The following is a 12,266-nucleotide window of genomic DNA, read 5'->3' as shown; positions in this document are numbered from 1 at the left end:
ATTCAGTTGAGGATTCTGTGTTTGGGGTTCACAGATGTAAGAACGTCCACCCCTTGACACACATTATATACTGTTATACACCTCGGACTTGGCCCTCGAGTGTCCACAACGGTGTATAGTAGGAGGGAGTGAAGCGCCAACCTATTGCTCCCATTGCACACACACACACACACACACACACACACACACACACACACACACACACAAACAAAAGTTAAGCCTTGACTATTCAGTTGAGGATTCTGTGTTTGGGGTTCACAGATGTAAGAACGTCCACCCCTTGACACACATTATATACTGTTATACACCTCGGACTTGGCCCTCGAGTGTCCACAATGGTGTATAGTAGGAGGGAGTGAAGCGCCAACCTATTGCTCCCATTGCACACACACACACACACACACACAAACAAAAGTTAAGCCTTGACTATTCAGTTGAGGATTCTGTGTTTGGGGTTCACAGATGTAAGAACGTCCACCCCTTGACACACATTATATACTGTTATACACCTCGGACTTGGCCCTCGAGTGTCCACAAAGGTGTATTATCTGCTTAGTTTTGTCTTTTGTAATTCCTGTGAATAAAATGAACCTAAAATCTCTTCCCTTCCAAATCATATATTTTATAAGTCCAAGGAACTGTATCTATTACATCAACAATTTTAAAAAGTTCTTTCGTCCATCGTTCAGTAAAACCCTTTTCAAAATGAGATTTCCACCTATATATTCTTACGATATCACCAACTTTGAACTTAGGTTTTCTGACATTAATCTCTTTTTCATATTTTAATTTTGTAAATGTTTCTGATGGCTTCATATTCGTTGACGTGTGAATCGTGTCATTATACTTATCCACAATATCCTGAATAAAAGATGACCATTGTTGTGAACCGAGTTGTGTGAATTTTTTATATAGTCTCTCTTTTAAGGTACGATTAAAACGTTCAACAACAACTGCCTTCCCTTCATTAAAGGTACTGTATAATGTAATACTGTTATTTTTTAGAAAATTCATAAATGTCTTGTTATAAAACTCTCTACCCTCATCAGTCCACAATTTTTTAGGTTTTCTCTTACTTTTATTAAATATCTGTTGAAAAGCTAACATAAGAGTATTACCTGTTTTGTTTTTTAAAGGGACAACCCACGCATATCTACCTCCTCAAATCAATAACGGTTAAAGCATACTTGTACCCCTTATCATTATTGAGTTCAATCAAATCAGCAGACCAGATATAATCAACTTCCTTGGAATAAACTTTCCTTCTCTGAAACTTTGTGAATATTGGTTTATGTAATTCATCAGCTAATTGCTCTTCAGTCTTAATGGCATCATTAGAGCCTATAAGTTTTTTGGAATTTCCAAGTCCAAGTTTCAATTTAGCACTAATCATCTTCTTCACGATGAACCTATCAACTTTTTCTCTCAAGGTTGGATTTTGTATCAGAGACAAATTATACAACATTTCTCTATCGGCTTCATGCTTTTCTTCCAACGTTGTGGTATTCCCATAATCAATATCGTGTCTCATGCACACTTCATCAACTCTATTGATTGGTTTACTCCAGGATTTAGGATTGTCTGCCTCATCTAATCTTTTATCCAAGTTTGTGCCTGGACCACAGAAAGAATACCCTGGAAGATGTAATTCCCCTGGTATTCCAGTAGTTGTAAATTTACTTCCTGATAAAAACTTTTGTATATCTCCTCCGAGTTTGTGTTTGGAGATAAATTGATTTTTTTTTGAACCACACACCGAACATATACCTTTTTGTATAACCCTGTTATTTTTACTTTTAATATATGAAATATTTTTAGTATTAGTTTTCTTTTTACATTTGAGACAATAACTCATTTATTTATGAGAAAAATTCCTGCAGAGTGCAAAAACCTTTTTAGTTTCCAACATGCACATTTGAATCTTAATTTTTAAAACATAAAGAATCCTTAGAAATGCCTTCACTCTCTCCTCCATTTATTTAAGAAAAAACTTGAATTAAAATGAATAGCTTGACGATGTCAATAGTCTTGAAGAAAATATTGCAAATAGACTTGTCAATTCTTTGTTTTCCTCCTCGGTGGGTTGAGTTATTTTCTGTAATACCACCAATCTTTTTTGAATCTCACTGGTTTCCATATTTTGATATTTATTCATTCTCTCTCTTTCCTCCCTCTCTCTCTTCTCCTTTTCCTCCTTCTCTCTCTTCTCCTTTTCCTCCTTCTATTTCTTCTCCCTCTCTCTCTTCTCTCCTTCCTCCCTCTCTCGATTCTCTCTTTCCTCCTTCTCTCTCTTCTCCTTTTCCTCCTTCTCTTTCTTCTCCCTCTCCTCCTCCTTTTCCTCCTCTTCCCTCTCTTCTTCAACTCCTTCCTCATCCCTTACTATCCTTGAATCGTTTACACCCCATAGAATATTATACATATATTCATCAGGATTTCTTGTTATTCCTGTATCCAAAATAAATTTTTTTACAACAGGAAACCAATAAAATTTCTTTTGAATTTCTAAAAGAGCCTTACCTTTTCTTAACCTTATAATTTTTTCATTATTTAACATTCTAATTAAATCTAAAGTTGTCGGTTTATCAACATCAGCATAATGCCAATCTTTTATTGAAAATACCTCATTCTTATGTTGTAGAACATATTTATTAAAATACCGAATACCCTTTTCTTGAAGGTATGCTTGGACACAGAAATGATAATTTTCTTGAAGCCTTCTTGCTGTCATTTATGTATTAGAAATATATGTTAGAATAATATTATGGCACGAAACACCTCCCCATCTTCCCATAGTTAAATCATTTTGTATTTCCTTACTTATTATATATAATCCTGTTTTTTCTGTTTTCATGAGATAAACAAGGGCAAAACCATTATTATATTTACCCTTATTAAATTCTTTTATTTGTTGTTTACTAATCGTAGCCCCACAAAACTCATTCTCAATACCAAGTGGATAATATTCTTCCTTACGAGAATGATTTAATTGTTCCAGGTCTTCGAGGTTAATTTTAAATGACCAATTATACCCTAAATCATTCATATCATACCCCCATTGTTCTATTCTCATACAAACGATACGCCCTTCTTTATAAAAATTTATTTTAATTCGAACTGTGAATTCTGTATGACCTGGAGATAATATCAACACTTCTGTATCTTTGGAATACACAGCCGTTTTATTTAAGTATATATATTGTGATAAATCGTTTAATCTCACCAAGTCATTCGCGTCAGTCGGGCTTGGATAATTTTTTAATTTATAAGCATTTTTCATGTTAATATTTTTGTTTATATTATATTTATGTCGTTCAGCCTGTGCCTTTGTATAATAATTTGATAAATCAATATCCAGTTCTTGAGATACACCAAAGATAGAACCATCTTTACCAACATAAGTCATTTATATTAGATTAAAAATAATATCATAAAATTTTTTTATTTTTGTTGAGTTGAAATAACACATATAGACATAATTGACCACAACACTTGGAATTTAATTCTTTGACTTGTAATATTTGATAAACACCATTCTGCAAAGAATTTTATGACTTCAACAGGTGGTGGAAGACCAAAACTATCAAAATAATATTTGTCTTGATTATTAAAAATACAAACCCAATGAGAACCGTTCCCATTATTATCTTCTAAGTTCATAATAATATTCTTTGTATGTTTCGGCACATTTGTTAATTCATCTCTCATACAAATAACCACATTATGAATTTTTAATTTCTTACAATATTTGACAAGTTGTAAATTTGATGTTGTATTCTTTCCAAATTCTTTCAACCACTCATCAATGCTCATTTATTTATTAGAAAGATATAATCCATTACCTCTTTTCGTTAATTTTACACCTGCTTGTGCTATAGAAGAAAGCATATCTCCAACTAACAATCTCGCTTTATCAGGCAGACCTTCAAGTTTTTCAGCAAAATCTACAATTACACCACTTCCACTAATTTGTTTCTCCAACTCTTTGTTATGTCTTTCCAATTCTTTTTGAGCCTGGAGTTGAGCCTTCCTTTCGTTGGCAGTTTTGACCGCTGTTGAAATACCACCCGTCAATGCTCCAACCGCACTTAAACCAGCAAATAAAGGAATTAGAAATGGGAGAAATCCTCCACTCGTCTCTCTTATTGAATATTTTTTCAACATTGGTTTTGTCATTTTAATTTTAAGTGAGCCAGTGTCATTCAAGATTTTAACCTGTTCTCTTGTGAGAAAAACATCAATTCTTACTGCTCCTTTTCTCTGAATTGTATTAACGTTAATCGTACAAGGCTTTTGATTTTGAACACAAGATGATAGTTTATGAAGATTGATTTGATTAACATATACCCCAGTTGGTACTTTGCCACTCATTTATTTAACAAAAAATTATGTGAGACTAATCATCACACCATTATCTGTATTAATCTGCAATTCTGTTTCTTCCAAAAGCAAACAATATGTATCAACTTCTTCACTCTCTCCTCTTTCAATGTATAGGGAAGTATCCACTCGATTAGACTTTATAGTTTCCTTTTGAGCGCTCAGGTCAAACGCATAGATTGTATACAAACTTTTAAATGCTGTCATATCCAAAATAGGTTCTTTATTTCCATTACTTTCACACACCTTTTGGTAAGACTTGTATGCTTCAGCAAAATCATTTTTTTCCCAATTAATTTCCAATCTATCTCGTGGATAAAATGTTCCATCTAGAGAAACGCGAAGTTGTTTCACCTTAGCATTATCACTCAATGCATTATTCTTATCAGTCGCAGTATCACCATCTGGCTTTTTAAAAATGATCCACAGATATCGTGGTTTTCCTTCCAGAACACCCAAATTCCACGTGTAAGTAGTTTGATTGAGTTTAACGTGTTGACATCTTCTTTTGAGGTATGATACACTGAGTGGTTTCTTTGAGTTAAGTCTTCGATTCAACATCTCTTCTGTTTTAAGATTAGGAGTATATTCACTGATATACCAACTCATCTCCTCAATTACAAATTTATTCTGTTCACCAAAAGCACTACCAACACCAAAAAGCAATCTATTTTCATTATCATTCCTTTGTAGTTGAAATCTAATTTTAAGACCATACAGAACTTTATCATAATCACAAAATCCAAATATACCTTTAAGAGGAACTGCCACAGTAAAACTATTTTCTGCTTTTGTATCATCATTATACATTCCTTTCCTTTGAATATATCCAGGGTCTGTGTTTGTTCCCGTTGACATATCAGGAATAAAACCTTCGACAGACCCCTTTCCCATTCTATCACTGAATGTATAGAGTGTAAATTTCATCATTTCAGATACAGCAGAGACATAATCAACCGCTTCAACTTCTTGTGTTCCAATATACAATCGCACACTATCAAACATTTTCCAGAAGAAATCATTTACAAGTGTAGCGTTTGTGTTATTCCCAGCCTTAGTGAATTTAAATTTACACAACAAGAAACTTTCGGAGAGATTCAAATAGGTTTGTTGATTATTTATTTCAAAACTTTTTGTACCATTTGTATTCCAGTCTGTTCCAGTTTTTGCATTTACCTTGAAGTAATCTTCTTTTTTAGTGGAGTTTGAGATAATAATAGTATCATCCAAATCATAGATACTATCAATTGCTTCCATACTTGTATTTATTTAGGAAAAAAGATGTTAAAACTTTTGAAACCCTGTTCCAAGTATTCGAATTATTTTCTGTCGTTCTTGGGGGGACAACTGAGTTTTACCTTTCTTAATTTCTTTTATTGCTTGTAATTTATGAGATTCCTTCTGAGCATCTTTAATACTCTTTACAGCACCTGCTACATTTCCCACAGCAGAAGCAGTTGAACCAATTAGGTCTTTATGTTTAAGAATAGTTGAACCAATACCCATGAGAGTATCAATTATCCCATCTCCTCTAAATTGATGTCCGACACCCCTTTGTCTCTTAGGTTTATAGTATCCTCTACCAAGATACATACCTTCACCCTTGTAGTACGGGGAAAGGAACATCCCATCCCCTGTAATTATTTTATATTTTCCCAACTCGTGTTTCCTCACAATAACCATCGTATTTATTTATTGAAAAACTTCACGTAGGTGAATTCGGATGGATATAACTTCTCCATTAAAAGAAATCACACGATTATCTTGGTCGGTTATCCTAAAATTTACTCTGTGTATGGTTTTTCCTGACACAGGTAGATAAACCAAATTTTTAGGTTCCATATTGAATTTATAACCAATTGGGGTTGAGTATGCGCTGAATGAAAATATTGTATTTGTTTTTTTTCCATCATTATAAGCACCATCAATCAAATCACAGTGAATTAACACCGAATTTATTCCTGAGGATATTTGAATGACATTATCACTGTAAAACGTCCCATTAGTTTCAATCTTTTTTGAGGAGAAACCTAATAACTCTCTAAATGAATTATTAATTGTGAAATCAACCTTGTAGTTATTTTTAACTTTAATCGTTGATTTTGAAGTATGTTTTTGAATGTTTATAACAATATTTTTTGGTTCATCACCCTGTTCTTTCATAAGACGAGCAATTTCGGAAGATATTTGAGAAATCTCGTATGCTCCGGGTGAGACTGTTATCGTTTGTATCCACTTCCCGGATTATAACTAAACTTGTCATTTTTCTCGGTTATATTAAATAAGGTATTATAAGTTTCCATGGACAATAAAGATGCCTCATATTCTTTTTGTTGTGTCAAGTTGTAGTGGGTATGGGAATGAAGATGTGTGGTCGCTTGTTGTGAAATTAAAACTCAGGATTGTGCTTCTCATCTTATTTAATATGAGATAAAAATGTCTTTATATTGAGATTTATTAATTATTTTCATGTTCATCAACTGGTCTAAAATGGCTTGATGCTTCATTAAAACAATTGTTATTTCCAGCCTTCTTACTGCCTAACAACAATAACAGTCTATTAACTAATTGCGATGGGTCATTTGGAAGAAAACTAATACCTGAACCAAGGATACTTAAAGCCTGAATAATGTGTTTCTCCTTCTCATTCTTCCTACTTTTACCAGAAAGAATAACCTTATAATTTAGAGTGTTCAGCAAATCAATATATACTCTATCATCATTATTTTCCATATCCAATGGTTTATCAATATACTTTGATTCATCCCTCACAGTTGAACCTTGTCTTCCATCTTTTGTGAGAAGAAACATTAATCTCGGAGTTAGTTTAACAGGGGTTGAGCAGAACTTAAGAACCTTAATTCATCATTAAATATCAATACCTTTTCTTGAACAAGATGAAATATTGCTGGTTGTTCTGTTGGAATGAGTCCTGCTTTGGTTTTTGAATCCGCTGAATATTCATTGTTTTGAATAGCATTCACAATATAATCAGGGGGTTGATTAATCTCTTCCAGTTGTTGAAATAAACCTTCATCATCATATTCTAATTCTCCTAAATGCTCTAATTCTTCCTCCATCATTTGACTGAAATCTTTTAACATTTGAAGCTTTCTGGGAGTATATTCTACTGTGGGAACTGTGGAAACATCTTTCATTTTTTCTTGGGAAGTTTTTAAAAGTGGTTTAAAAAATTTCTCTTGTTTTTTTTTCAAATGCTTCTTCGCCCGTTAGTTTCTGTCTGCGTTTCTTCTTTATGTCTTCCTGTTGTTTTACAACTTTTGAAACCAACTCTTGATGTTCCTTAAATCTTCTTGCTCTTTCTTTTGTATCCATTTATTTATTGTAAAATATCATTTAATGAATTGTAAAGATTAACAGGGAAATTTTCCTTTTCTTCATCATTCAAGTAGATGTGTTCAAATAAATCCTTTTCTTTAAATATTTCATCAAATTCTTTATTAACATTAATGCGAGTTGTAATTTCTTCTTCACTAATACTTGCATCTCTGCTTTTCATACGTTTGCGTTGAGTTTCTTCATCAACATCAAAACCGAATGATAAAATCTTCACTCCACTCAGATATTTAATAATTTGTCTCGTTCCTTCTGGATTAGTTTCTAATATCCCAACACCACCAGATTTTAGTTTCCTTAACTCACTCTTACAATGTGAATATTTTGTTGTACCAAGAGAAACCTCCTCAAATATTTGTCCTTCATTCCTAAATCGCATATGTTCCTCCACTGAAATATAGTGATAATCTTCACCTTTTACTTCTCCAGGTCTTATTACTCTAGTTGTTGTTGATACAATGCGTATCACGGGGTGTTTTTTAAGTAAATTTACAATATTCTCATTTGTACTACACAAGAACCTTGATTTATGAAAGTTTTTTCCAGAAGCAGATTTACCCACAAGATTTATAATAATAGTTGTCATTTATATATGTAATTGTTTATAAAACAAAAAAATATATCCCTTAATATCTCATCTTGTTTCACAACAATATATTTATATTTTTCAGTCGTGTGCTTCATGTAATCCTCAAATTTCTTTTTACTACATAATGTAGAACAATTATCTCTCCAAAAATTATTGATATCTATTGAATTTAACTTGAATAAAATAAAAGTATTAGCATTGTTTCTGATGGAACGACGAGGAAGTTGAAAGTACGATTGACTAAGATAAATACAATTACAAGAAGAATGTCTCCCTCTTGTGTAGTCGCTGTCCATTACCGTTTGGTTTCTCTCATTAACACAATCATCAAAGATAACGAGGTTCTTTTTTGATTTATCCAAATCTTGGGGAGACGGTATATCATCCGTATTATCACTAAGAATACAAGTTATAAGATTTGATTTCTTTTTACATCTCTGTGTATCACAAAATAGTTGAATTATATCTTCTATGTTATAATCATTTAGGTTTTTTTGACGTTTAAATAAACCGATTATATCTTCTTTTTGAAGACCAGCATTAAAACCTTGTGAGAGTAGTTGATACTCTGGTTGAAAACTCGACTTTGTGAAAATTATTAAATTGTGATAATCTAAAAAGTTGGGAGTGAGGAGCATTTTTAAAAGTAAGCAGGTTTTTCCACATCCACTTGAACCAACTATAAGACATCTTAATGAATTTGGGAGATTTTTATGGTTGTTAAATTTTATCTTATTTTCCCAAATAGGTAAAAAATCATTCATTTATATATTTGAAAAACAGGTTATTTAATTTATTATTGGCTTTTTTAGAAACTCTATATTTTATCCTAAGTTCAGGTTTAATTTCAAGATAATCCATTATTTTATTTATACAATATCTTGTGTTGATATTTCCCTGAAAATTACATCCATGAATAATATACAACAACAATCCTTTGAACATTTCTCTTATACGTTCACTTTCTCCCTTTGTAAGGAAAGATGTGTTATCATCCTCATACTTTACATTCATTTCTCTAATCAATCTTGTAAAGTAATTCATTTTTGGTGTAAATCTAAAAGAATTATTTTTCCTTTTATATTTTTTATTATCATTAATTAGAAGATAATCACAGAATATACATTGTTTATAGGCTTTTGACTCTGTGTTTAATCCCCGTCTTTCACACGCAGGACAATTCTCAAATTTGTCACATGGAGAATCAGGAAAGTCTAGCATATTTATAAAGTAAAACTTTACTTAAACTGAAATTCATCTATACTTTCAGTTGTATATTACCATCGATATCGATATACTTTTTTTCATTATCAGATTCAACGACAACATTTTTTATATTAAAGGTAATTTTAAAATTATCGTTAACTACTATTGAACGAAATGTCATTTCACCTGATATATTAACATCCTTTATTTCATCAGGATTTACATCTTTAGGGTTGTTGAAAAAAATACAAATTTCTCCTTGCATATTACAGATGGTCTTATCTTTTCTTTCTAAAGCTTCATCCATAAGGTTTTTGTTCTTTGATACTTTTTCTTGTTTCATTGCTTTTTCTAGTTTTGAATATATTACTAGAAGGAGAGGAGAAACTTTTGTTAGAGATACTTTAATTGATGTTCTACCAGGTATACTAAAAGCCCTTCCACTGAAGGATATTGAAGAACTCATATTATTTACCATAATAGTTTTTATCCAATAGTTGTTATATTTATCTTTGTTCAATTTTACATCCTTGACATATTTCTCAGTATCTTTAACAGATGAAGAGATTGATTGAAACTTGTCTTTTGTGTCTTGAAACATTGTATTTATTAAGTGAAAAAGTTGGAGGATAAAATGTTTTTAAGCACAGATTCACCTATAAATTAAACGAAATTTTCATCAAGAAAATTTTAGTTTAAGCAAAGTTTTATTCTATAAATATGGTGAATACAACGTACTGCGATGTTTGTAATCACGAATATAAACATTATAGAAAACACCTCCGAACCAACAAACACACATTTAATCTATTTCATCAAATATCTCCTCTTGAGTTGGAAAGAAAACATTGTGATATCTGTTCAAAGGATGTTTTGAAGAGTAGTTATAATCAACATCTTCAATCACAAAAACACAAGAAAAATGAGTTTAAAGTAAAGGGAGACTATTATATTAAAAACACTGATGGGGCATTTAAAGGGCATATAAAAATAAGGATTTTTTCAATTTGGAGAACCCGGTCCATCATCAATAGCTGAATCAATTGAAATAGTGAAACCCGATGTTGAAAAATTTATTAAAAAGACATTAAAAGAAATGAAAACTTTAAAGTTTTATATGGGAGTGAAAATGAATATGAAAAGACAAGATGAAGAACATACTCCTTATATGAGAACAGGTCTTCATTTTATAACATCATTTCAAGATTTTTTGAATAGTGGGGTTTATGAAGAACTATCAAGACAAGAGGAGGATGTTGATAATACAGTGGTAGGAAGTGGATTCAATATTAAAAAATCATCTTTTTAGATATACACATTCTAAAATCAAACCCTCTTAAAGCTTCTTCTTATATTGAATTACCAAAAGAAATAAAACGAAAGAAGGCAGTTGTTAATATTAAGAACAATGATAATAAATGTTTTCTCTGGTCTGTTCTTGCTCACTTTCATCCACCAAAATGTAATTCAGAAAGAGTAAAACAATATATGAAATATGAGAATACCTTGGACATTAAAGATTTTAAATTCCCAATGCCACTAACAGATATTCCTAAATTTGAGAAAAAGAATAATCTTTCTATTAATGTATATGGATTAACGGATACAAACAAAGTTCAAATATTAAAAATTTCGAACAACTATAAAAATGAAGAAACACACATTGACCTTTTATATTTTAGTGTTGGATAGAATTCACATTACACATACATCAATAATTTATCAAGATTAATCTCTTCTCAGGTATTCAGAACAGCAAACAAAATATATCCTTGTAAGCGATGTCTTAATTCATTTCATACAAAAGAACGATTAGAACAACATTCAAAATATTGTAGTAATCATAAATCAGCTGTAATTACAATGCCTAAACCTGGTGAAAAGATTTATTTTGAAGATTATAATAAATCTATCATGCACCCATTTGTGATATACGCTGATTTTGAATGTATCCTTAAAAAGATAAATACTGCTTCTCCTAATCCAAAAGAACCATACACAAATAAATATCAAAAACATATTCCTTGTGGTTTCTGTTATTATATCAAATCATCTGTTGGAGAAAAGTATAACAAACTTGAACATTATCGTGGAAAAAATGCTTCACAAGAGTTTGTAAAACGATTAGAAAAGGATTGTATAAGACTCACTAAATTAATGAAAGAAACAAATGAACCGATGAAATTAACCAAAGAAGAAAAATTAGAATTTCGAATGAACAATATCTGTCATATTTGTGAGGGGGAAATTAAGGAGTCTAAAGTTAGAGACCATTGTCATCTTACTGGTAAATATAGAGGTCCCGCTCATTCCTGTTGTAATCTTAATTATAAATTACCTTCTTTTATTCCAGTCTTTCTTCACAACAGCGCCAACTATGATACACATCTATTTATAAATGAACTTTCAAAAACACCAGGGAATATTTCTGCTATAACAAACACAAGTCAAAAGTATATTTCATTTTCAAAAATGATATTCACAAAACCTTTAACTCGTATTAGGTTTCTAGATTCTTACAAGTTTATGGGAACACCACTAGCCTACCTCGCATCAAATCTAAGCTCCACGGACTCTTTTCCAAATCTTAATTCATTCTTTCCAAAAGAGGAAATTCTCACTAAAGAGGAAATTCAGATTAAAGAGAGAATTCAAAGTAAAGAGGAAACCCTAATTAATGAAGAAATTCTAACTGAAGATGAAATTCTAATTATAAAGAAAATTCGAACTAAAGAGG

This window comes from Eptatretus burgeri, unplaced genomic scaffold, assembly GCF_056783735.1.
Source record: "Eptatretus burgeri isolate ZD-2024b unplaced genomic scaffold, Ebu_testis_v1 Ebu_testis_scaffold_102, whole genome shotgun sequence".
NCBI classification, from domain to species: domain Eukaryota; kingdom Metazoa; phylum Chordata; class Myxini; order Myxiniformes; family Myxinidae; genus Eptatretus; species Eptatretus burgeri.
Note: the sequence above shows the minus strand (reverse complement) of the source record.